This window comes from Alexandromys fortis, unplaced genomic scaffold (genome assembly GCF_014885135.2).
Source record: "Alexandromys fortis isolate MF-2015 unplaced genomic scaffold, M_Fortis_MF-2015_v1.1 scaffold_0, whole genome shotgun sequence".
NCBI lineage: Eukaryota > Metazoa > Chordata > Mammalia > Rodentia > Cricetidae > Alexandromys > Alexandromys fortis.
Window position 1 is genome coordinate 44,369,080 of NW_026067949.1, and position 27,112 is coordinate 44,396,191.

General features: G+C 45.7%; 1 protein-coding gene across 4 annotated transcripts in view; it reads left to right on the forward strand.

The window, feature by feature from the left end:
* Shroom3 (shroom family member 3) overlaps positions 1 to 27,112 on the forward strand; it is a 266,607-nt gene that overhangs the window by 117,125 nt on the left and 122,370 nt on the right. Inside the window, exon 1 of one of the 4 annotated variants that reach the window (XM_050149702.1) lies at positions 10,364 to 10,569. The exons of 2 other annotated variants lie outside the window; for them this stretch is intronic. The gene's annotated coding sequence lies outside the window, so the exon portion shown is untranslated. Of the gene's footprint in view, positions 1 to 10,363; positions 10,570 to 27,112 lie in introns of those variants that run through there. One more of the 4 variants, XM_050149700.1, reaches the window with a different exon arrangement.

Consider the following 27,112-nt stretch of genomic DNA (forward strand, 5'->3'; position numbering starts at 1 on the left):
AATCTCTTGAAAGCAGTATAATCTTATACTAACTTAAAGTGGGGATAATAAACAATAGCCTGCACACACACACACACACACACACACACACACACACACACACTTGTGAGAGAAGGATTTCAAGTAGTCCAGGTTCAACTCCGACTCAATATGTAGGCAAGAATGAACTTAACCTTTAGATCGCCCGCCCTTACCACCCAGTGCCAGGACTACAGTGATGTGCTACATCCTCATTTTAAGCGATGCTGGGGATTGAACCCAGGGCCTTGTGCCTGCATTCCTAGCTAGCCCTATCTGTATTTTTAAATGCAGTTTTGAGGGTGATCAATATTTCTCCATAAAGAAATAAGTGCCGTAGTATAATTTCAGTGACAAATTGGTTGGTGTTATCTGTGTACAGAAAGGTATATCCCATTATCTGTGTGTGGGTAAGTGGGTCCTGTCATGGAAGCAACCACTTCAAAGGCTGGCTCTGACAGGGTCAGCCTGGGTGTTGGCAGTGTTTGGAGACCTTGCTGTGTGACTCAGACTTCCCAGGACCGCTGGCAGAGCTGTCAGCTGCAGCCTTCATGGCAGTGGAGGTAGGCCATGGAAGAATAAAGTGGTCTCATACATCCTGATAGTGGAGGTGAAAGGGCTCATCTCAAAATTCTGGAAATAATTTAAAAAGCTGCTGTGATGATTCCCGGGAGCGTCAACATGAATCTTGAACGTTTTGGGAATCAGTGATTGGGCATGTCCTGGGCCCGGCTCTCTAAGCTCAGTGTCAGCGTGTGACTTTGCACCTCTGTGGACTGTCGCAAGGAAGGACTATCCTGAACTCCATTCCCTCTGCCACCCAAACTTACTGGAATATTAGCACAAGCCAAAAAAATCCAACAAAGGCTGGGTTTAGCTCTAGTCATTGTCCTCATCGAGCACAATGATGAGACTGTAGCATGATTAAGATTTGGGGCTGGGGGGGGGCTGGTGAGATGGCTCAGAGGTTAAGAGCATTGCCTGCTCTTCCAAAGGTCCTGAGTTCAATTCCCAGCAACCACATGGTGGCTCACAACCATCTGTAATGGGGTCTGGTGCCCTCTTCTGGCCTGCAGGCATACACACAGACAGAATATTGTATACATAATAAATAAATATTTAAAAAAAAAAAAGATTTGGGGCTGGGGTCAACAGCAGGAGGAAGAGGGACCTGAAAGGAGGACCGGCCATCCCGTGTAATCATGGACTTGTAGATCACAAGTGAGGCTGTCAGATTTGGCAAATAAAAATACTGTTTGAATCTCAAATAAATAGAGAATCTGTGTGTGTGTGTGTGTGTGTGTGTGTGTATGAAAATACATCTGCACCCTCATTGCATGATGTGTACCCCAATGAAGTGTCCCCCAAAAGGCTCATGTGTTGGAGGCTTAGTCCCAGCTGATGGCACTGTTGATAGGTGATTGGGTATCCATCCTGTTTTCCATTAAAAACTCATCGCTGAAAATGCCACTAGGAAGTGAGATCTAGCTTAAGGAAGTAGGTCACTGGGGTGTGCCTTTGAAGATCATATCTTGTCCTGGCCCCTTTATGGCTCTCTCTACTTCCTGGATGCCACAGATAAGCAGCTCTTCTCTGTATCGTCCTGTGACCACTGGCCTCACTGTTGCCCTAAAACTCTTCTTCTCTCTCCTTCCCCTTCCCACTGTAGGGGATCCTGTTGAGATCATGTCTGTGCACACGATTTGCTCGGAGATTTTGTCACAGCAATGGAAAGCTAACTAGCATACAGAACAAGCTAGATGTACAGGAAAATGTGGATTTTTTCCCCTAAATTTAATCTATTCTTCTGTACAAACCATTTGCTTTAGTTAGCATTTCTTTTGCTATGAAGAGATACCATAACCATGGCAATTATTATTATGGGTTTGTTTGGTTTTAGTGTTTTGAGACAGGGTTTCTAGGTGTAGTCCTAATCCTGGCTGTCATGGAACTCACTCTGTAGATCAGGCTGGCTTCAAACTCACAGAAATCCTCCTATCTCTGCCTTCTGAGGACTTGAGATTAAAGGCATACACCACCATTGCCCAGCATCCATGGCAACTCTGTAAACAGAGACTGTACTTTAGTTTCCTGGCTGCCCAGACCTGAATAATCACACAGAAACTATAATAATTACAACATTGCTTGACCAATAGCTTAGGCGTATTTATAACTAACTCTTACACCTTAAATTAACCCATTTTTATTAATCTGTGTGTCACCACGAGGCTGTGGTTTACCAGTGGCAAGGTTCTGGCCTGTCCTACTCCTTTGGCAGCTACATGGCATCTCTTTGACCCCGCCTACTTTCTCTCATTTTGGTTTGGATTTCCTGCCTGGCTTTGCTCTGCTTAGTCATTGACCAAAACAATTTTATTCATTAACCAGTGTTAATAAAACATATTCACAGTATACAGAGGGGAATCCCACATCATCTCCCTTTCCCTCTAAACAAAATGGGAGGTTTTAACTTTAAAAGTATAGTAAAATTACATATAACAAAACAGGTATAAAGCAAAAATTACTGTTATAATATTTCTTTGTGAGTCTAAAGTTTCATATTTAATTTACTTTTATCATAACTAAGGAAAACTATAACTATCTAGTCTTCAACTCCATCAAACGCCCCAGAATGATATATTACCTAAGTAAACAGGAAGTGCAATGCAAGCAACTTCCAAAACTCTAGAATTGACAGAGACATCTCACTGCCTGGACAGTCACCCAAAGTTCTTTTGTAACACTGGGGAATCCTTCTTCAGCCTACAGGCCCATAGTATCTGGCAGACTTTTCAGTGAAGCAGGAAATTTGAAGATCTGCTCTGCCTTGTACTGGCAAAGTTTGTCAGTTGCTTTCTTCTCTGTCCTGCAGAATGTCTGGCAATTTCCTCTGTGAAGCAAGAACCCTGAAGGACCATCCCTTCTTTTGGAAAGTTCAGCATTCACTTTTCTATGGGTCCTGCATGTCCAGGTCATATAGTATACCATCCAAGCAATCCAGGCAAGAGCAGTTTCTGGCCCAAATGGCTAGCCTTGTCACATTGAAGGCAAATTCTACAAGTTTCTGCAATGCCCACTAAATTCTATGAAGTAGATTGGTGCCATCCAAAGTAGACATGTCTCACTGTTGAGAAAAATCCAAGTTCTTAAAACATTTTAAGAATTCTGTAGGTCTTTGAAGTGTTGAAGATTATCTATCTAATTTAAATATATCTCTGTATATCTAGAAAATCTAACTAATATGACTACAAAGTTTGACTATTATGAATGACTATTAATCTATAATTTTTAATTATACATTGTATTTTTAAATGAGCTGTACAAACATAATACCTTAAACAAGAGCAGAAATATATATATATATATATATATACAATGTAACAAAATCGACCTTAAATTTGTATCAATAGACCAAGATCCATACTATTATATCACAATAAGTAATTGTGAGTTTAATACTATGTCCATTTAGCAGCATGATAGTAATAGGTTCTCCTCTAGGGCCTGTGACCTGCCCAGCCATAGATTTGTAGCCCAATAATAGAGCCAGGTATGGGTTTCATCTTGTGGAGTGGGCCTTAAATGCAGCCAGGAAAGTGGTTGGCTAGGCCCATGATGTTTGTACCACTAATGCACCAGTCAGCACATCTTGGCAGGCTGGTTGTTATTGTCGGCCAGGATTCACAGTTCGGTAAGACTGGCAGGCATGACACCTTCCAGCGCTATGAAGTTATTGTCATTTGCATTACATTAATTTCTTCCCTGATTTAAATGATTTCTTTCCATTTGCTGATTTGGGATTTGGTTTGTTTTTCTTCTTATGGGGCTTTAAGATGTATTATTAGGTCATTTATTTGCAGCTTCTCAGATGTCCTAATGTAGGCATTTAGACTACAAACTCTCCTCTTAGGGTTGTTTTTATTATATCCCATAGGTTTTGATCCTAGGAGTTTTGAACTTTATTTTCTTAAATTTTCAAGGAGCCCTTCATCATTCACTAGTGTGCTGGCTAAACTCCGGGAATTTGTGTACTTTCTAGGATCTCTCTTGCTGCTGATTGGTAGGCTTATTCCATTGTGATCAAATAGAAAATAACGAATCAAATCAATTTGCCAAAAATTGCTTTATATACTAATCCATTAATATGTAATCTATTTTAAAGAAGATTCCAAGGGATGCTGAGAAAAAATGTGTATTCCGCAGTGTCCAGATAGAATGTTCTGTGGATTTCTGTTAAGTCTATTTGATCTGACATATCATAGAACTCATATTTTTCTCTGCTTTTTGTCAGGAAGACCTGCTTGTGAGAGTGGGGTATGAAGTCACACACTACTATGTGCTAGGGTCAATATGTGATGACACCTAATAGTATTTGTTTTATGAAGTTGTTTTCACCTCCTTACAGGGTTTATGTGTTTAGAATTGTAGTATCCTCTGATTGTTCTCTGACCCAATATGAAGCAACTCTATGTCTCCTCTCCCTCATTTTGGTTTGGAGTCTATTTTGTCAGATCTGAGAACAGTGACACCTGCTTGTTCACTAGGTCCATTTGCCTGGGGGTTATGCATCCATCCTTTCACTAGGAGGAGGTGTCTGTATTTTGCGGTGAGGTGTAGGTCTTGGAGACAGCAAGAATGGGATGGTTACCATTCTTTTAAAAATGTATTCGCCACTGTTGGAAAAAGATTCTCCTTCTCCTATCACTCACTGATTTGGTCTTTTCAGACTCTTGAGTATATCCTGGAATTCCCACTGGCACTTTAACTATTATTTTATCTTTGTTTCTTTTTGATTGTTTAGTTCCCTGTGAATAACCAAGAACACATGTCAGAAGGACTAAGGTGTTCTACTGTTTTTACACCTTGTTTGTTTTAGTGATGTTGTAGTCTTATTCTGTGATGCTGTTTTTCACAGCCTTTATTCCGTAGCAGTAAGTGTGAACCTCAGTGTATTCCCTTTACCCCAATTCTTAGCACTAACTGCAACCTGACTTTCTCATCTGGGATGTCGGGACTTCAAGGGGATAGCAATCCAATGCCTTTGCTTGCCACCTTCTGGTCACTAACATTCTTGTGCGGAAAGTTCCTTGGTTTTCCTAAGAATTGCAGACTATGAACAGAGAGTGAAGAATAGGGAAGACTTGGTTGCTCTGGGTCAGGAGCCCTGAAGCAAAATGAAATTAAATAGTCACCAGACTGTGATGACTTACGTCAGCAGTGAGAAGTAGGCCTTTTGATTCCTGTGCTATCAGTAGTGTGTGTCCTGTAATTATTAGATGGGAAGGAGTGGTACTTTGGCCTTCCTCAGCATCTGTACATTATCTCATCAACCCTGTTAGTGCTGAGGCGCCTTCAGATTGACATAAGAAAATGCTCACCCAAGTGCAAAGGTGCACTGGCTTATTAGCCAAAGAGTTCGCTCCCGCAGAGCAGCCTGGAAAATCTGACTTCTTGAGACGCTCTGGAGTTCTCCAACAAGCCCAGTGTCCTATGATATTAAAGGAAAATGGGCTGGGAGAGGCAAAGTAAGCTCATCTGGTTCCTGTCAACTCACTGCTCAGGTCCCTTTCAGCCTGGAGCCTGCAGGTGGGCATTCATGATGCCGCACTACACTGATTCTGAAAGCTGCCACGGTTTTGTCCTGAAGCTGTTTCTCAGCTGCACATTGTCATCCCTGTGTCCGTTGCCACCCTCACGACTGTGACCCATTCTACATGATTCTTTCTGTCTTCCAAAGATGTTAGGAGCTTGGGAGGTGGCTGAGTTGGTAAAGGCCCTGTCACTAAAGCATGATGCATTTAGTAGCTATGTAAAACCTACTTATCTTTGATCCCAGTGCGGGGGAATGGGGACAGAGATGGGTAAGATCTTGGGAACTCATCGGGTTCAATGAGATAAATGATTTTAAAAAGAGGAAGGTAGAGGAGAATCACAGAAGATTCTGGACATAGACTTCTTGTCTCTACATGCATACACATGCACATGTATGAGCATCCACATGTACAACATATATGCATGCACATACATACACATGCATACAAGCACACACACAATGCACTGTGAATTCTATAAGTGAGATATGAAAAGTACCATTTTTTTCTGAACCTTTTCCATGATTTTATAAAGTTTAATCTACTGAATAAGCATCTAATTTGTGGCAGTCATTATTATATGTTCTTGGGACTCAACCATGATTTAAAAAACAAAAAAACAAGCAAACAAGCATGCTTGTCCTGAGAGAGGCAACAGAGAGACCATACAGCATGCACAGGTACGTGTGTCCCAGGCACAGCATGTTGGAAGTGGGCGAGTGCTCCAGGAGAAGAAACTCAAGTCAGATGCCAAGAGGCTCTTTCTGCCTCCTCCATTCATAAAATTCCTTACATTCCTCCCGAGAGTATTAAGGACAAACTTCTCATTTTCCAAAACCTACGGAGGGACTGTTTGGAGCTTTGAGAATATGTCATGAATATTCGGTAAGGAGGACTCAAACGGGCATCCAGATCGACCTTACTACAAAATTTCTCTGTCCCCCAACTCCCCCAGAAAGGGGACAGTGTTAAGGACAGCCAGCGAGTAGAAAGAAACTAATCTCGTGCTTTGTGCCGCTTTCCCAGCACGGAAATTCATCTCTAATCCCAAACAAGCACCCTGCAGGGACGTGTGCAAACCACTAAGCAAAATCCCCGTCTGAGGCTGTTGTCACGGGCTGCAGCTCAGCAGCAGGGTGACATGAAACCCTCCCGTCCTTGCGCTTGTTTGGAAGAGGAAAACAGGACCTGCAGGAATCGAGGGGCTGCTAGGTTTTAGAGAAAAGGAAAGGTAAAAACATCCTATTGTGTCAAAATCTCATCAAGTATATTGTCTTTAAGTCCATCTTCACCACCACGGGGGGGGGGGGGGGGGGGGTACATGGTGACGTCCTGGACCAGGACCCTCCAAAAAGGAGGCATAGTGTGACACAGTAGGTGACTTGTTCAAGTGACTGCTTCTTGTTCCCAGTGACTCAGTCCATTGCTGCAGACCGTTAGAGTCTTTCTCAAGGCTCCACCACCGCCAGGACCTTCACTCTGAAGACAGCAGCGAACACACAGGCCCTGGGGGACACACAGACTGTATCCGCAGCATAGTTGCCAGACAGGAGGACCCTGGGCCTCTTGTCCTTCTGCCTGTGAGCTACAACTACCTGACTACTGAGTGAAGAGATACACTCTGCTGCCTCACTTCAGGTTGTGGTGAAAGTGGGGAGAGGAACCGTTTCTCTCAGGGAACCCCCGAGCTCTTCCCACAGGCCAGGCACTATGCTGAGTGGATTACTGATGTTATCGGCTTCAGTTCCCAAATCAGATAGGTGTCCATTTCAGAGGAAAAGAAACTGAAGTTTGATATTCACTAGTGAATGTCAAAACCTCCATCCTTGAGGGTGGTGACTGAAGTGTGGGCCTTGGGATCATCTCCCAAAGGCTAGAGCTTCCTGTTCCCTCCTGTTCCATTGCATGCTGTAGAATGATTGACAGGTTACCCAGCCTCTCATCTGTAAGGTTGGACTAATAGTCACAGCATTTTAATGAAGATTTGAGAATGTGACATCATCACTGTAGGCGTCGTTGCAATGGTGGAAAGCTACAGGTTTAACCACATGCAATTGCTATCACTTTTGTAGTGGACCCAAATCGTCAGAGGTCACACGCTACAATCTCATTCTGTGACTAGGCACCCCCCCCAACCCCCACTGGAGACTTAGCCCAGAATTTCACACATGCTAAGCAAACACTCAACCATGTAGCCACACCTCAAGCATTAGCATCAACTCATTGTAGGTGCCACAATGGTTCGCTTACTCGGCTCATGATTTGTGAGCTTCAACATAATTTAGAGAGGTTTTTCAAGCCTGTTTCAACTTCCCTAGAAACTCACCGAGATTTCTTTTACTAAGACAGAGCATCCACGAAGACATGAGCTGTATATACGTTTCCTGGAACCAAAAACCTGTTGAGGGTATTGTCGGAAAGAACTTGAAAAGATTTCAAGTGAGCTTAGGCCAGACAGAGCAGACTGCTGGGGGATGTGGGACTGCCAGGGAATGCGGGACTACCAGGGGATGCGGGACTGCCAGGGGATGTGGGACTGCCAGGGGATGCGGGACTGCCAGGGGATGTGGGACTGCCAGGGGATGCGGGACTGCCAGGGGATGCTAGACTACCAGGGGATGCTGTTGATATGAAAAGGAGTTGGGAGTTGACCCCTGCAGAGATCCTCTTCTCCCCTTGTGAAGATTGTTGTTTGAGAAAATGCCATTCCCACACTAGAAGGTGGCTGGAGACAGACAAATGTCAGACCCCAGCATTTGTCATTCTGTACCCTGGAGTTGGAGATGAGGTCTTGGCGGCAGCAGGATGTTGTTAAATTGAACACATTCAAGATCTTGAACTCTGGCAGGCCGGGCATAGGAAGGGGATGTGACTCAGGGGTGCGTGGCCTTTGGGGAGGCTCTAATAGAGAGAGAGGAAAACAAGACAGTTTTGACTTTTTGCTGGGGGGAAGGGGTGTTAAGACAGGGTTTCTTTATGTATCCTCGGCTATCCTGGAACTTGCTCTGGAGACCAAGCTGGCCTCGAACTCAGAGATCCACCTGCCTCTGCCTCCCCAGTGCTGCTGGGATTAAAGGTGTGTGCCACCACCACTTGGAAGTTTTGCCTTTCTAAAAGAAAAGGGTGTGTGTGTGTGTGTGTGTGTGTGTGTGTGTGTGTGTGTTTGCTGGGACCCCAACTCAGAGTCTTTCTCACTCATGCTAAACAAGTATTGTATCATTAGGCTACCAGTCCCCCACTCCAGAAGACTGTTTTCAAATAAGATTGTATCTATAATGCAAAATCTACCAGGAGTTCTCTTTCTGATAAGATTTTTTTTTAAGATTTATTTATTTATTATGTGTACAGCATTTCTTCCATGTGTGCCCGCAGGCCAGAAGGGGGCGCCGGGTCTCATCATAGATGGCTGTGAGCCACCATGTGGTTGCTGGGAATTGAACTCAGGACCTCTGGAAGAGCAGTCAGTGCTCTTAACCACTGAGCCATTTCTCCAGCCCTCTGATAAGATTTTTATCAGCATTACCTGGTTGCCTCTTTTTGTAACCATCGTGTATCTCAATCCTTGCATTTCGCATTAAGAGCTAAAAATAGCCCTGGAAGTCAGGTGGAGCTTTCTGGAGAGACCACCTCTGCAGAGAAAGTCTTTAAATGAGTTTCTTCTCTTCTTTGAAGCACACTGCCATTTTGGAGACACGTTAGACTTCCTCGGTGTCTGAATGGTCCTTTGTGGGGTGTGCTGGGAGTAATCTATCTGTGTGCATGCTCCTTAATTTTTTCCTTACCTAAGAAATACTCTGCAAATCCTAATCCCATTCTTTTTCAAGGAAGTTCGCAGACTGTCTGTGAATTTCACGCTTCCCACTCACACACGCCACGGCATCCCAGACAGATAAGTCTCCATTTACACACCCACAAACTCAGACACACTTAGACCCCCATTTTCTGTGTGTGCTGTTCTCTCTTTCTTTGTGTCTATGGTTACTGCTAAACTGACCCCTCCAGTCTGGGGCAAATACCATACTTGAATCAAGGGCTGCCCAGCCATACAACTGCAAAGGGTTGCTGTTTCAGGGGCTCCGACTCCAGTACAAAGCCTTCAGCTGGCTGCAGTTTAGGGAGCCGGGAACAGCTCTGCCCACAGGTGGGCTGCCACGCCCCTCTGCTGGAGCTGAAACTGCAGTATGCTGTCTCTTTCATTCTTCCAGGGGTTTTATGTATTTTCACGTCTGAAGTGATTTTTTTCCCCACAACATTGGACTTCATCGTTCAGAACGGTGACTGTAAAAAGATCTTTCTTTGTGATTGTGTCTCCCTGTCTACCAGTTTCTGTAAGAAAGTCTTGCTGGTAAGAAACATAGCTATCTAAGAATTGAGTTCCAGCAGCTGCGTAGGGGCCTGAGTGTCTAGAACCAGGCAAGTGAGGCAAGATAAACACACACACACACACACACACACACACACACACACGCCCCCGCGCCTTTTGCTTGGCATTGCCCTCGCTGCACACACAATTGTGTTTGAGAGTCGGAGGACCCTAGGGCGACGCCTTTGGCGGGTCGGGTAGAGAGAGCTCCTACCTCTGACAACAGCGCCAGGGTGCTTGGAGCCGACTGCCCTCCGCCACGGTAGAAACCGTCTGTGGGTCCTGGCCAGCCAGTGGGAGTCCCTGACATCAGGGGGCCTGCTCCTGTCAGCCAGGCCGGCAGGCGATTGGCTGGGGAGAGGGCAGTAATTCGAACTGCCTTTGTGCTTAGCTAATCAGGACGGCGCAGGTTCCAGAAGCTGAGGTGCCCGGGTGTCAGACACCTGTGACTTAGCTCCGGCTCTCCTCTCGGGAGGCTGCCACCTGCTCCAGCCGCCAAGCCCCGCTGGTGGGCCAGCTTGGCTGTGTGTCGCACCGGACTGAAGTATCCAGAGAAACTGAGGACAATGGAGGTGGCTGAGCTCGCTCTTCTGTGAGGTAAGTTCCGTTTAAGTCTGTTATTTCTCCCTGGTTGATCGCCACCGAAGGGACAGTGTGCAGAAGATAAACTAAAGAGACACGGGGCTTTATGGGGAAACCGACTTCTCCGATTGGCAGATAAGCCTGCAAAATAATACAAGCTGTAGAGGGTGGGAGGGACGTGACAGACCTCTGCGCCCCTCACCACTCTGTACACTTATTGCCCCATGAGAGTGAAGAGACTTTTTTTATTAAGGCCAACAGATCTATATACTGACTTCTGAGAAAATACGGAGTCTGGCTGGCTCCAGTGCCCAACCTTCAGGCTTCCTATCACGGTGTGAGCTTTACTGTTTTTATGGTTCTCTTACCGTGAGCTACGCTGTTTTTACGGTTCTTTTTAATTCTGTCTGGTGAGTGTGCCTTCTTGTTGTCAGGTCTGTTCAGCACAGGTGAGTTAGTGAATTCTACTTCAGTCAGGGGTTCAGACAGTACCGCTGGGCTGAGTGTGTCCCTGCCCCCCCCTCCCCCCCTGTGCTCCAGCATCTAAGCTGGAGCAGTGGAGAAGCTACACCAGTGGGCCCTGGCTCTTTCTTAAACCCTGCTCTCTTTCAGCGCACATTGTAGGACAAATCCTTCCAGGACTGTCCTGTCTTCTCACGGGCAGCCATTAAAGTACTGTCATTTGAGGCATTAGTAAAAAGATCAGTGGGTTCGAAACCAGTGTTCACATTTGCCTGTTTTGCCCTGACAAGGCAAGAAGTCGTTTAATCTTGGTTTTTTAATTTACTTTTAATGAAAATACTTTACGAACAGTAAGGGTCTTTTGGGAAGTCAGGGGATTCTGAGTTGACTTTGAGCACCTTCCCGAAAGGAGGTGTTTACCTTCCTGATGTCCCCAGGGTGCTAGTGGACTGGTAAACCTCTGTGGGGAAGACAGATAAAGGTGAAGGGCAGCTGATAAGCATCCAGAGCCCCTGCGGGCTGAGCAGCTATCTGTGTTAACTACCCTGAAATGCAGCTTCTCCTCCTCCGAGGTTTTAATCAGCTGGAATTTTCCAAACACTTCCCCGCAGCGGCAACACATAGACAATGAATGTAAATACTATATATGATTGCTTTGAAAAGTGAAAGCCCCGGAAGTAGCTTTATCGGGTAAAGCGTGACCACCACTCAATCTTTTTAATATAATATGTGTCCATTCCGTATATTCAGTTGTTCATTCGTAGGTAGCAAGATAATACTAAGTATGTTTTTAAGTTTTGGAAGAGTTTGAAAGAAATAGGCACCGAAATAGAAGTAGGTGGCAAATGGCTGGCGTCGGTTATTTTAAAATTCTACCCCTGGCTTGTGAATTACAACCAAGAAAACATGTAAATCAAAAGTGATGTCCTGATTTAACTGTTGGTCAGTGTTGCACTGGAGGAAATAAATGCAATCTTTAGTTAGTATCTTTTTTAAAAGCCGCCGTAAAAAAATCTCAGTATTTTTAAGACACAGACGGGAGGAAGTTGAAAACTGTCACCCCCCTTCATTTCGTATTGCGTCTAGAGAGCCCCTGTATATTTGCACAGAGTTGAGCGCACCCGAAATATATAGCTCAACACAATCACCAGTGACTGGGGTGGACACGCAGCTACTTCATTCCAAGAACAGTGTCTTTAGAGGGCTACATTGGAGTATGTGGGGATTAAGTATCTAAATTTATTGTTTCCCTGGAGACGACCATTTTTGAAAGTCTCCTCCCGGAGCTGTGGAATGCCTGCTCACTCCCTCTTCCCTCTTTGGTTGTGTGGTGCTGGGGACAGCACACAAAGGGGCTCAATAGAACTGCCCAGCCCCCTCCCCACATGGTGCGCCCCACTGACTGGCTTGAAAGGTTCAGCCCCAGAACAGAAGGCTACAGCTGGCCGATACTTCCTCTTAAGCCGCCGTCCTGTGCCTCTACCTTGGCTCCTGGCCGTTCAGAGCCAGGGAGGCCCAGAGTTCAGAAGCTGAATAGTTGAGTTGGCGCGAGTCTTCCTTGTTTCAGCCCAGTTTTCCCATCGGCAACCCTGAACACAGTGGCATCCCCGCCACCTCTAAACGTCATTAAAATGTCACCAGTTGTCATTAGGTTAGTCCAAATCTTTCGAAGCATGCTTTTATAAACAAACAAACAAACAAACAAAACAACCTTACAGTAATTCAAATGGTTCCGTTTTGGGGACAGTTGGGAAACTGTCCTCTCAGATCGGAGATTTTGGAAAGCAAAAGCCCTCAGCTGCCTCCAGTCATTTTCTTCCCAGTTAGACAGACTAGATCCAGGAGTGGAAGCCAAATGACCCTGGCAGCAGTGGGTTTGTGGCAAATCCAATAATCCCAGTGACAGGAGAGTCCTCCACAACCGGAACTGGAACGGAAGTGGGTTGGCACCGCTGGCCCTGCATGGTCAGGGGAGTCCTTGGCGACAGGCTCCAGGAAGGACTTTGCCTTAGCACCGCAGGCTTGGTTTGAAAGTCAAGAAAACTCTGAGATGGAACATAATGAAGTCCACCCTGAGAAGCTATGGCTTGCTTCAGCTTTTGTTGTTCTTTTACCAGGTTCCAAAACGCCAGCGATAAAACTATCAGGGGACTGTAGCCACCAAAGCCCCCGTCAGGTCAGTGCCAGGGACAGCCACACAGGTGGTGGGCACAGCAGTTGGGCAACAAGGAGGCCAGCAGTTGGCTTCTTCCCTTATCTTGGCTTCGTGGCGGCCGAGGGCTGAGTGACCTTACTTTTAGGCCATGATTTCTCAGCTGTTCATTAATCATGCCTCATTGACTCCTTCATCTGATACCAGTTAGGTCAGGATCCTTACCCTACTTTGGGAGACCCGAGAAAAGGGATAAAGTGATTTGTTCAGTTATGATAGCAAGGTCGAATAAAAAAAATACGGGCCATTTTCTTTTCTTTGTTTTTTTTTTTTTTTTTTTCTCCCGTAGTCCAGGCTGGCCCCAAACTTACTTTGTGACTGGAGATGACCTTGAACTTGCTTCAGAGACTCCTGAGGTTACAGGCCTGAGCTCCTGCTGTCTTTTTCCTTTTTTTTTTCTTTTTAAGAAAGAAAATTAGAAATCCTTCAGCTTTTCTTTCCCTTAGCCCTCTGTCTTGGCACTAAAACCGCTTCCAAGGAGAAGAATGCTGGTAGTCTTAAGTGGATCACTGCGCCTGAGAGTGAGGCCAAGCTCACAGACAAATGAAGGGGTACAGTGGGGTGTGTCCATGGGTGAAGACACAGGTCTGTGCCCACCTGGAGCCACATCTAAGTGAGGCGGCTCCCCTTCCCTGGAAAGGTCTGATCGGATCCTTTACAACAAATTTCCATTAGGGCCCCTCCACCGGAGAAGCTAGCGGAGGAGCTGGGGCGAGGAGGAGCTGGGGCAGTGGGCTGAAGGTGGCTGGGCTAGCGGCCTCTGAAGATATGCCAGGAATGTTAATGGTATGCCTGAGTGGCGGGCTTCAGAGCTCCGGCTTGGCCTGAGAACCGGTCCTGTGGCCATCTGTTGTGGCCTAGAAGTCTCATAGCAACGGTGGTGTCTCAAGAATGGAGCCCCCCTCAACCCCCGCTTTGTAAATTAAAATTAACTAACACAAAACCCAAAATTGCTCCACTGCCCAAGAAGAATCGGGACAGGATTCGAATTCTTTCTTCAGAATGATGAGCCTTACTGGAAGAAAAGCGCCCGTGTCCTTAATTTCTGTTCTTTAAATGAGCAATTTGTACTTGCTTTTGAGGTCTTCATTTTTCCTCCCCAGGGATAGAATTTTCTTCTTCTTCTTCTTCTTCTTCTTCTTCTTCTTCTTCTTCTTCTTCTTCTTCTTCTTCTTCTTCTTCTTCTTCTTCTTCTCCTTCTCCTTCTCCTCTCCTTCTCCTTCTCCTTCTCCTTCTTCATAAAAAACTAGTCACTCAAAGCTGCTGGTAAAATAATTGGTAAAAATATTGCTTACGTTAAAAAATGATTGGAGTGTCGTGATCTTCCTGGTACCCGTTCTCCATGGTTCTATTGGCAGCTGCATCCCCGTCTCCCTTTGAAATAGTGTGAGCTTTTTGCCCTTTAGTGGGGGACATGAACTTCAAGCAGATTAATTTTACTGTGACATATTATGTGCCCGGGAAAGGAGTTCTTTGACTCTGGACCACTGTGGACCTCAGGAGGGAAAAAAAGTATTTTTCAATTGATCAGTCATTAAATTAGCCATTGTCCAAAGCCGCAGCTGTGCTTCGGAACACAGAGTGAAGAACGCTGCAAACTGCTAAGCACCAGGTACCCTGGAACAGGCGGAAGAGCTAGACCGCGTGTGCTAGCACCTGTAGCAGGGCAGGTACCCCGGAACAGGCAGAAGGGCTAGACGGCGTTGCATTCTGGGTGCTGGGCTAGCTTGGGAAGGTGGGCAGCCTCCGAGAGTGGGCTTCATTTGCAAACTGGACTTCTGCATTGTGTAAAAGGAGAATCGAATGTGCAGGAGGAGCCTAGAAATGGCCCTTGAATTTGACTGGCATCTAGAGGAAGTTGTAAACTGGCCACATTGTGTTTCCACAGGAAGACACTTTCAGGAGAATGTTGACATTTTTGTTGTCCTTCCTGGTGTTTTTACCTTGGGGCATTTCCCAGTGGGGCCACAAAATACTTCAGGGGGTTTTGACGAGGGGTGCACAGTTCTTGAGCACAGGACACATACGCAACACTGCTGATTCCTGGAGCGTGCTATTTAGGTCCAGTGTCCCAGCCCTGATGGTTTAAGGCAGTTCCAGGAAAAGGCACTGGCTGAGTTTGTTTTCTGGGATGTGAGATCCTAATGAAGGCAGGCTCTCTATGAAAGGCGCGTCCACTTGCCTATTCTGAACCTGTTCTCGCTTACGTCAGATTTAACCAGCAAAGACTGACGGAGTCCCTGGCATGTTCCAGTTGTCTCTCTAGGTCCTGGTTTAGAGCTGAGAACAAAACTGAACTGGGAGGAGTTCTAGTCAAGGATCACAGAGAACCAAAATAATTCAGTCGTGCCGGTGGGCTTGAAATGTTTATGATGAAGGGGTGCTGTTTTTCTAAACAATGGTGGGAGAAGAGGATATTTGAAAAAAGACTGGAAGGGGGTGGGGAGCAAATGAGCCGCAGGGAGCAAGGCGGGCCTGAAGAACAGGATAGCTTATGCGAAGGGATGTGTTGGTGTTGGTGGAAGACCTGGAGAGCAGTGCTGGAGCCTCAAGAGCAAGCACTAAAGAAGGCAGGCCACGTAGAAGCCTCTGTCTGTGCCTACAGGGCTTCCCGCAGAGAGCAGCCATAAAGATTCAACGGTGCACTTTGCCGTTCAAGGGGCTGGTGCTAGGAGAACCTTCTTCACGCTGGCTGGCTAGTGCCCATTCATTTACTGCCACTAGGCTGGGTTTTAGGGACAGAATGAATGGCTGTGGGCCATAGCGCTGTGGTCTGTCTGAAAATGCGTCAGTCGCCACTAGAAATGCCACAGGAGAAGCTGTTGACCCAGGGTCAGTGGAACAAACTATCAAGCATTTGCTCAAGAATTTGATTTATAAGATCTTATTGTGACGATTAAACTCCAGACCTTGGACTCTGAGATAGCTACTTCTCCCAACTGGTCGGGTCTCAATGCTGTCTTCTCTCATATATGCAGAAAAGTTTACTCAGAAAAAAAAAAAAACAGGGCTTGGTGCTGGGTGATAGCTCGGTGGTTACAACATTTGTTGTGCAAGGGTAAGGATCAGAGTTCAAATCCCCAGAAACCCTGTAAATACCAGAAAGTGCAGACAGGGATCACCGGAGCCAGCTAGCTATGGAGCCTAGCATATCAACGAACTCTGGGTTTGACTGAGAGAAGGTAGAAGAATGTTGGAGGGGAATTCTTCATGCTGACTTTGGGTCTTCATCTACATGCACACACACACACACACACACACACGTGAGCACCCGTACATATGCAAACAAAAGCCAGAAACAGTCCATGAATACACAAACATGCACAACACACAACTCACGGGAGGCAGGGGGCGGGGGGGGGGAAGGAAAAGGAAAAGAAAAACTGCCCTTGTTTAAAGCAAAGTCATTGTATTATGAAAATATCAAATCCATACTCTCAAGGACAGGTATAGTTCAAGATTTCAGGTGCCAATTTCAGGTAAATAAGTAAGTAAATAGTGGTTGTTGGATTGCACTGAACTTCTCATCATGTGGCCATGTCTGAGCTTTGAAACTGATCCCTGCTCCAGGTCACAGGATCCACTGGGAGGACCTTGTTGCAGATACAATAACAAGGGGCCAGTGTTGCCATACAAAAGCCTCTCAGAACACTTTGAAGCCCTTTCAGAATTATCTTCTGGACACCCCTTTAAATGTTTAGATTCTAGATTCTGTTGTATTCCCCTATGTCTGTGAACTTCAACAATTTGGTCATAAGTCATGTCCAGAGATAACCAGCTTAGGAAGCTTCAGGGAGACGGAATGTTTCCCTTTCTAGGGACACTTTCTAGTGTCTGAAGACTATCCTTGGCTAGGAGTACCCCTTTTTCCTTCCAAGTGTCTGAAGACTATCCTTGCTTAGGAGTACCCCTTTTTCCCCTCCAAGTTTCAGAAGGCTATCATTGGCCAGGAGTATCTTTATTGTAGAGCCAGGGAGAAAAAAAAAGTTCAATAACTACAAGAGTCTATGTAAAACCATGAGCTTTCCTCATGGGAAATGTTCTCAGAGAGGCAAGGACTTCAGTTACCAGATGGGTTCTCAGACATTTGGATGAGAGCTTCACCCTCCAGTATTCCTCCCAAATCCTTGTTTTTTTTTTTTTTTTTTTTTTTTTTTTCCAAGATCTATTTCTTAAGGCAGGTTCTTCTGGACTGGCCACCCGGAGTTATCTTTAGCTCACACGACAGTCAGGGATTCTGAGAGCAGGAAGTTGCTGATGGGAGCAGCTTTGATTTACTTTAGGGTAGTAGACAGGGGAGTCATCCCCCTGCAGTGGCCACTGAGGTTTAGCTGTGAAGCCCTTGATGATGCTATGAGCATCTGTAGTTCCCAAGACAGTGAGTTGTTACGTCACTGCCGCCAGCCGCCAAGTAACTGGTCGGTGGTAGACTAGAACTCATGTTCTTTTCTGAATGAAGACAGTGTCGTTTTTATCATCTTCTGAATGACTTACTAAAGAACACAAACTCTCGGTGTAGCCGCAGGACAAAATGACAATTTCTAGTCCCATTTAATAGTTTAAACTGTTGAGATACCTGGTAAGAAATGAATCAAGATCACAGAGTGGTTGAGCTGGGATTTGAACCTGGGCCATCTGCCAGTGAGTAGGTGCTCTTAACAGCCGTGCTAGATTTTGCTCACATAACACTTTATCTAATGCTGTGCCTTCCACACCCTGTTTTGCGGTGTTGGGACTAGATCCCGCGACACCGTGTATGGGTAAACAAGTGTCTTACCATTGAGCTACATCCTGAATGCCATGGACCTTTTATAGTTGTTTAGTTGACTGGGAGGAAACTGTCACATAATATAGATTGCTACCTTTTATTGTCCTCTGTAAGGGTAGAGAACATAGCTAGTTGATTCCTGGTGCTTAGGTTGGTGCCAGCACATACAGATACTCAAATATTTATTAAGTGTGTGGCATGAATAAACAGCAGTAAGCCATAGAAATGCCTTCCAGTCTCCAGAGTCATCGAGACATTTAAGGGATGTGATTGCGCAAAACGTCGAAAAATATAAAGCAAAAACAAAGCTCATAAAGATAGAAGTGAGGCTCTAACAGAACAGTCTTGGGAATGAGAGTTGACAGTTTGAGCCGCCATTGCATGCTCATTGGCATTTTAATGACTAAACCACACCAGCACCGGAAGTACTGCCTCCCAAGGGCCTGATGCCAAACTAACACCTGCTGTGTGAAGTTGGGAAAAGGAACAAAATGAGAGATTCCTGAAGAACCCTGTCTCCATAAATCAAGGCCCTAATGTGTGCCTTGGATTTGGTTGTTTAGCAAGTGGACACGGAGATTCACAGATGTGTAATGAGAAGAGAAAGCCTGGGTCTGGCCAGCAACAGTATCTGTGGGAACGTTTTAAGTGCAGCGAGCATTCTGGCACGAATGAAAAGGGGTGTTCTCTGAGAAGAGACGAAGGCAGGATTGGAACCCCACTGTGGAGTGGAGTGTACATTATATCTGTGAGTCGGCGTGTGTTGTTTGAGCTCACCGAGAAGCTGGCTCTGGGAGCTGGGTTACCCCACCCCCATTTCCGAACCAAGTGTGTTTGTTTCAAAGTGTCCTCCAAGGTCTGGGGATGGGCCCAGGCCCCCCTCATCCCCCAACTCTGTGACAGAGTGGGAAGAGAACAGCAAAACACCCCGATAATAAAAACCTAGGGTCCTTGAGAACAGCTAAGTCAACCGTTCCCAAGATGTTCCTTCCTATTGCCCATCCCATGATGGCAGTGCCTGTGCGGGGAAGAAGGTGGACATTCAGACATGGTGAGCTCATCCGTGAAGATGGGGAGGAGGGCTCTGTCATCTCCAGCCGGCTGCTGCCCCTTCCCCAGGCAGTTCCTGCTGGCTGTCACGAGCCCAGATTCAATGGCATTTCTACCTCTTGCTGTTTGCTCCTTTACTTGGAAACCTCACCTGAAGGGACACTGCTCTACCTGGACCTTACTGTGAGGAGCTCCAGCTGACTGCCTTAAAGGGGACTTCTACAGCTAGTCTTTACTGGATAATTTGAGCACCCAATTTAATGTCATCTATCTGTCTGTCTATCATCAGTCAGTCATCTATCAATGATTTATCGATTTATCAATCTTGTTCTATTTATTCTTTTACTTTGGCTTACTATGATAAACTTACTCATTCAAAAACAAAAATACAGCTGGGCATGATGGTGCACACCTTTCATCCCCGCACACGGGAGGAAGAAACAGGTGGATCTCTCTGAGTTCGAGGCCAGCCTGGTCTACAGAGCAAGTTCTAGGACAGCCACACACAGAGAAACTGTCTCAAACAAAACAAAACAACCCTCCCAGAAATTCTGGCTATCTCAGATTGATCTCCAGACCACACAGAGGATTCTACAGTTAGGAGGCCTGGGGACGAGCCTCGGTTCTGTTGATGAATCTATGACGCTAGATGAGTTACAGTCTGTGGACCTTTTTTGTCTATCTAGGTAAGCTACAGTCTGTGGACCATCTTTGTCTAGAAAGTAAGGAGTAATCAACATCTATCTTATTGTGTTGTTGTTTGGATTCAATGAGGTAACTTGCTTAAAACAATTGAAATATTGCCTGACACAAATAGGAATTCAATAAATTATTATATCCCCCCCATCTATATTGAATCTCATTGTGTAGCCTCCAATTTGGGGCAATCCTCCTGCCTCAGCCTCTGGAGTGGTAGGATTGTAAGCATGCACTACCATGTCCAGCTACCATTAGCTTTTCTGACTGTTCAGAAAGTAGGCAGCTCTGTTCTCTCTCCTGTTGGGTTGCCCGGTTGCTCATTTCAGTCAGTCGTTAGACCGTCAATCCCAACACCTTCTCTGCTTCATAGATGACGTGCTGGGAATGCTCGTGGCACACTGAGGCCATGGAGGCTTCGGGCTTGTCTCTGCTTCCTCTCTCAACACTTCGCATGAGCCCCAGGCATCATGCCTTTACACAGCCTTGCTGAGGAAAGAAAGAGTCCTAATTTTGTGTGTTTTGTAAAGATTGAGAAAGGGTTTACATATTGCTCAGTGATAAACAGTCATTGTTTACAATATGTGAGGCCCTGGGTTTATCCGCAGCCCTGGAGTGGCAGGAACAAGGAACAGGGATGCATTTTGCCACCACTCCTCACTGTGAACGTCGCTTTGGGTCAGGTTTCCTATTAGTGTTGTGTCCTGGGCTCATGACTGCGCTAGCCATGGCAGAGTGTAATGGCTGTGATCGGTGCAGCTGGAGCATGACTCTCTTGGGGTCACGGAAGGATCCGGCATCCTGAGGTCGTGTTGACCTGATACTGCAAGAGAAGCAGAGTTACATTCGTGAGGGAAGAGGGGACAATGACTGTTGAATCACTTTTCAGTCACAAGGGCTACAAATAAATATGTAGGCCAGGCAAGCCAAAGCATTTCTCTGGACTCTATTTTTACTGCATTTTGAGTTTAGGGAAAGACAGAGTCACTTCCTTTTGAGGTAGTTTCAACTTGAAGCTCTGCATTCTGCTTGATTTTATGTGTGTATTCCGGATACATGCATGTATGCACACACACACAACACATACATATACACACATTGAATTACGTTGATTATAGATAAAAGTGAGGAGTGGATGCATATATGCCTCATTTTCATTGTTGATACACGCACAGACACACACACACACACACACACACACACACACACACCCTAGAAAGATGTCTAGAGGGATAGATACCCTCATCAAATAAGGCCTGGTGCCAGGTTGGGTGGGAATGAGGGAGAACCTGACCATGTTTTCCACACCCTGAGGCTCTATCTACCCCTAGACTTAAGAACAAAGTCTGTTTTTCCCCTTAAATATCTATGTGAGTTCAATACCACTTGTGTCATTTACAGTGACAACAACGACAACATCCCCTGTCCTTCCGTATTTGCTGGCCGTGTCTCTGGGTCACGGAGGAGCTGTCGCTGGACTCTCTTCCTGTGTCCACAGCTCTGGAGCCTTGCCATTTGACTCACAGGCTGGCTTCCTGTTACACTTTCCACCCGCAGTGATCTGCCTGATTCTATGGCTGGGGAAGACAATTCCAATCTCAGTCCTTCAGCAAAGGCTTCGTGGGGCCATGTCCTGCTGCCAGCAATGTAACTTCTGTGTGCATCGCATACATCTGGTGTCTTCTCAGCTCTTCCTAAAGTAGCTGCTGAAGAGGCCAGTCAATTGGAAAACACATTTATCATGGGCTGGAGAGATGACTCCGGGGTTAAGAGCACACTGACTGTTCTTCCATAGGACCCAGGTTCAATTCCCAGCACCTACATGGCAACTCACAACTATCTATAACTCTAGTTCCAGAGAACCTGACACCCATTGCAAAACACCAATGCACATAAAAAACAAAAATAGTAGCAACAACAAAAAAAGTGAGAGAAAAAGAAAACACATTTATCATAAGTAAAAATGACTTGATTTCAGATGCATAAGTGACTTGGACAAGAAGCTAAAATCAGTGCCTCTATTCTCTTGGGATCCCTGATATAGATGAAAATTTTGGAACTGAGCATGACCAGTAGATCTGAGTGAAGTCGTGAATGAGAGTCACGTGGGCATCAGAGGCAGATGAGTTGGATTAATGAGGAAGAGTCCCATGGAAAGTAGCAATGTAAGATGTTAAGTCTGAAAGTCAGCAAGAATCCTGCCTTTAAAAAAAAAATTTTAAAAACATATTTGCTAAGAAAACATCCAAAGTGCATGCAGATAGTGGGCAGCGTAAATACCATGTACCTGAGCTCCAATGGGACAACTCGTGTTCAGTAGACTAAGACAAGGAAGGAGGGTGACAGAAGGGAGCAGGACCTAGCAAGGGACAGCACAGTCAGTGACAGAAGCATCGTGAACTTGTCAGGAGGGGACAGGAAGCTGAAATCCAAGATGTTTGTTCTCCTTAATCATAGGTTCATGAAGTAATTGCTAAATGAGATCTGGCTTCTAGCGATTTGAGCAGGGATTATGTAATATGAGGAAGCAGACCTCATGGCCTAATCTCCAAATTGCTGGCCAGGGTGGGAGTGGCTGAAAGGCCTCCATCTTACCCTGTGACAAGCTGAAGACAGCAAAAGGCAGCCTTCATAGGGCATTCAGCGATTTTCTATAATTGCCTAGGGACGGTGCTAGGCTTTGTAGTCACACAGCCCTGAAAGCTGGGGTCCTGCTTCCAGAGAATTCAGTATCTAATGCAGGGAGCAGATTAGAAAATCTATAATACTAACAGGCACCAAATAAGAAAGTAAAAAAAGAAGGTGACAGAGCCGAAGGGTGCCTAAGTTTGCTCATCAAAACTCACCTAAGAATGTGTAGGTTATAATGCACACTTGTAAAACCAGGGGTGGAGGGGAGGCAGATTCAGGAAGGGCCCTGAGCTTGCTGAGCAATCAGCCTAACTTAGTGGGAGAGCCCCAGGCCAGTGAAAGATAGTCTCAGAGAGAGAGAGAGAGAGAGAGAGAGAGAGAGAGGAGGAAGGGAGGGAAGGAGGAACGGAAGGAAGGAAGGAGGGAGGGAGCACTCAGTAGTTTCAGCAGTTAAGAACACTTACTGCTCTGGATTTGGCTCCTCTCACCCACATGGTGGCTCACAGCTATCTGGAACTCCTGCTGCAAGCCTCTGAACCCCTTTTCTGGCCTCCACGGGAATCAGGCACCAGGCATGTACATGGTGCAGAGTCATACATGCAGCACGCCTGAACACATAAAAACTAAGAAAATTAAAAAACAACACAAGGTTGGTCTCTGGTATCCTTAGGCACACCTATGCACACCTATGCACACCTATGCTCATGCATACACCTGACCATATACATGGAAACATTTCACAAATGCGAAGGCTGGAGATGTAGGTCAGCGACAGAGAAGGTCTTCAGTATGCACAAAGTCCTGGGTTCAGTTCCAGCGCCATTAAACAACAACAACAATCAAAACTTTAAAAAAAAAAACTTTTGGAGGAGACTGGAGAGATGGCTCAGTGGTTAAGAGCACAAGCTGCTCTTCCAGAGGACACAGATTCAATCCCAGCACCCACATGATAGCTCACAACTGTCTGTAACTCAAGTTCTTGGGAATCTGGCATCCTCACACAGACAAACATGCAGGCAATAAACAGAAAGTAAACATAGATGAATTATCTTAAAAAGTAATTTTTGGAGTTTTATTTTAAAAGTATGAGTGTTTTGCCTGCATGTGTGTGTACCACACACATGCCTAGGGCCCACGGAGATCAGAAGAATGCATCAGATGCCCTGGTCCTGCAGTTATGGATGGTTGTGAGCATGCTGGGAACTCAACCTGTGCATTTAACCACTACGTCCTCTTCCCAGCCCCAATAGAAGCTTCTTATAGAAGGATCTGTTTGGGTCTTTGAAACCATGGGTAGGAGTTGGACTCTGGATTTGGAAGTGAAGGCCTTCTAGACAAAGTGAACAGCTTGTTCAAAGGCAGAGAGCTGTGATATGCTAAAGCAAACCAGGGTGGAGATGCCCAGGAAGTGGGCTTGGCTGCTACACTCCAGCCTGGGCTTTGCTTCCTGGTCCAGAGATGCCATTTTCTACTAAGCACAGGGGCCCGATGAGCTGAGGCAGGCCTGTCAGGGGGCAGCTGCCCTTCCTGGACTCTGTATGAGGTTGCTCACAAGACTATGCAGGATCCAGAAGTGTGGAGGTGGAGGTAATGAGACATAGGAAACACAGACAACAGCTTCAGACCTGGCTTTGCGAAGACCACTTTGGCTGCATTTTGTTTTGTTTTTACTGTTTTGTTTTTGTTGTTGTTGGTTTTTTTGTTGTTGTTTTGTTTTGATTTTGGTTTTGTGGTGATAGGAAGTGAACCGAGGGCTTTGTATATGCTAGGCAAGTGTTCTACCCCTGAGCCACGTCCCTAGCTGCTGGCTTCATTTTGGAAGGTGGGTTTGAATTGGGTAAGTCTGGAGTTGAACCAGAAAGAGAAGGCTGATCTAGATGAGAAATAATGTGGTCGTGACTTACACTTAAGGCAGGGGACAGTGGTGCATTTGATCCTTGGAATGATGGGGTGAGAGGCAGCTGCTTGAGTGAGGGGAAACACGAGTGGGCCTTAGGGTTTCGGTTTAGCTGCCCAGTGGAAGGTTGTCATAATCCTGCAAGGACTGATAAACCCAAGAACTTTGACACAGTGTGTGGTCAGGCTCTCACTGTCGAACAATAACAATAAAAGTTCCTTATGTAAGTGTTGTGGTTCAAGATTAAAAGGAAGGCTCAGTACCAGCCTGAGAGCCAGAGGAAAAACACCCCGGTCTTGTGCTGCGTCTCTTCAGAGAATGACCAATTGTTATGAAAGGAAATCACAGCTGTCTTTTGGGCTAGGATTTCTTTCAAGTAGAGCAAAACCCCTACCAGAAAATCAGGGCATTCAAAATAGGACACACAGAATACCCAGCTACTTCATCATCCTTGTTTATTCGTTCCAGGCTAAAGACTGGGGATGCAGTTTGGTTAAGTAGAACACTCACTTAGTATGCCCTACATCCCGGGTTCAACCCCCAGCACCCCCAAGAGAAAGCACCGTCCCCCTGTTTAGCACTCACCCCCAATTCTCCCAACCATGGTGTTGCCAGGCATGGTGGTTCACACCTCTGGCCCCAGCTACCTAGAAGGCTGAACCAGGAGGAGTATGGATTCAAGGTAGAGCAGGAGGAACCTGCCTCAAAACAGATGCTAAACCCTGCAGAAGGGGCGTGCCAGACCCCGTCCCACACTTTCTACTTCAACACAGATGCTAAACCCACCAGAAGGGGCGTGCCAGACCCCGTCCCACACTTTCTACAGAACATGGCATTTGGGTTTTGATACTGTACTTAACAAGCAGCCTTCTTTTCCACGGCCACGTGCTTATCACGATGGTCTTGGGCAGAACACTGTCAACATGGAACTTCATCTATAGTCACTGCCAGTGGTCGTGTTCTTGCTGCAAGTGACTGATATCGTTGCTGTTCTTGTTATGAAAGTCAGTTTCAGACATCAAGAAAGGCTAACCTGGGGGCTAGAGAGATGGCTCAGCACTTAAGAGCACTGGCTGCTCTTCCAGAGGCCCCAGGTTCAATTCCCAGAACCCACACGACAGCTTACAACTGTATATAACTCCAGTTCCTGGGGATCTGACACCTTCACACCCATGCACATAAAATAAAGTTAAGCAGATGATTAAAAATTTAAAAAAAAAGGTTGATCTGCATTGTTAACCTTCATTTAGTCCTTAGGTTAGACTTCTGCTGAATGGCAACTGTGTAGCCTTCTTTATGGTTGGCCCAGGACAAGGAGTTGACTGTCATGTAAGTCAGAGAGCAGATCACCTGATGGGCCTGGGCATGGAAAAGCAGAGCTTCGGCCTGCAGAAAGCACGAGAAGAAAGGCAAAAAACATGGTGGCTGGTTGTCACATGACCTAAGTATTAGAGGTCACAGAAGCTACATTTGACATTACATTAACAATTAAAGTAGTCAATCAAGACTACTGTTAACGCCAGCCTGCGGTACCAGTGGTTAATAGCACAAAAAAAAATGTACTTCAATATTCTTATCATGAAAGTGTCTTATCGTGCACTTTGGTCATGGCTCTGGAATGTTCCTCGTGGGCCTGCCAGTTTTCATTGCCTATGGGTATGATATAGAAGCTTTTAGAAGTGCTCCTGTTTTATGTCTTCACTAATTTAAAAAAAAATGCTTTTATGGTTTAATATAACTGAGAACAGACTCTGGTGTGCTTTTTATCTCACCTATAAAAAAGGGAGCAGTGAGAATTCAGGAAGTGATACTGTTCAAGAGACTGGGATAATACAGGGGGAGGGTGGGGAGGCGGCTCAGTGGGCAGACACTTGCCACACAAGCGTGAGGTCCCACATAAAAACTGTAGCATGCCTGTGCAGTGAGGTGGAGACAGGAGACTCCCAATGGAGCTTTGTGGCCAGCTATGCAGATATGCAGAGGCTAGTGACAAAGGGAGTCTGCCTTAAGCAAGGAGGAAGGCAAGGACGAACAGCCAAAATTGTCCTCTGATTTCCACATGTGTTTTATGACATGTGCACACCTGAACTCACACATATCATGCATCACACACAGCATAAGACAGACAGACAGATAGAGACACAGAAAAATATAGGCTAGTTGCTTGTTTGAGATGCTGGGAATTGAACTCAGGACCTCATGCATGCGAGGCAAATGTTCTACCCCTGAGCTATACCCTCCAGCCTTAATATTAAATAGCATTAGTTTTTACTGTCACTGAGTCTGCCTGAAGCAGACACAAGAAATCACAGAATAGGGTCTGGGAGCCTTTGAGAAAGAAGGGAAAAAAGAATCAAAATTAGAAAGCTATAACTTGCTTGCACACAAGAATGGGAAATGCAGTGGTGATTTTTCAATTAGAGGTGATTTTTCTGGGGGGGACACTCAACATGGTCTATAAACCTTTATGGTTGTCGTAGCCGTGGGGGTGGGAGGGTCCTGCTTCTGGTCTCTAATGGGCACACATCTGGGATACTGTAAACATCCCATGGGGTAAGTTGCAGCCGCCTCACAACAAAGAATTAGTTGGTGTCAAAGTGATGTCAGCGGTACTGAGATTGAGAAATGCTGTTAAGTAAAGGCTGTTAGACTCTGGGGTGTGGCTCTGTGGTAGGACGTTTTTATCTAGTATGCCAGGTTCTAGGATAAGTCTCCAGTGTTGTGCACGTACACACACACACACACACACACACACACACACACACACACACACACACACAGAGTTCCTTTCCTGAACTGGAGTCTCTCCTTCAGGAAGAAAGTCACTCCCAGGGCTGGAGAA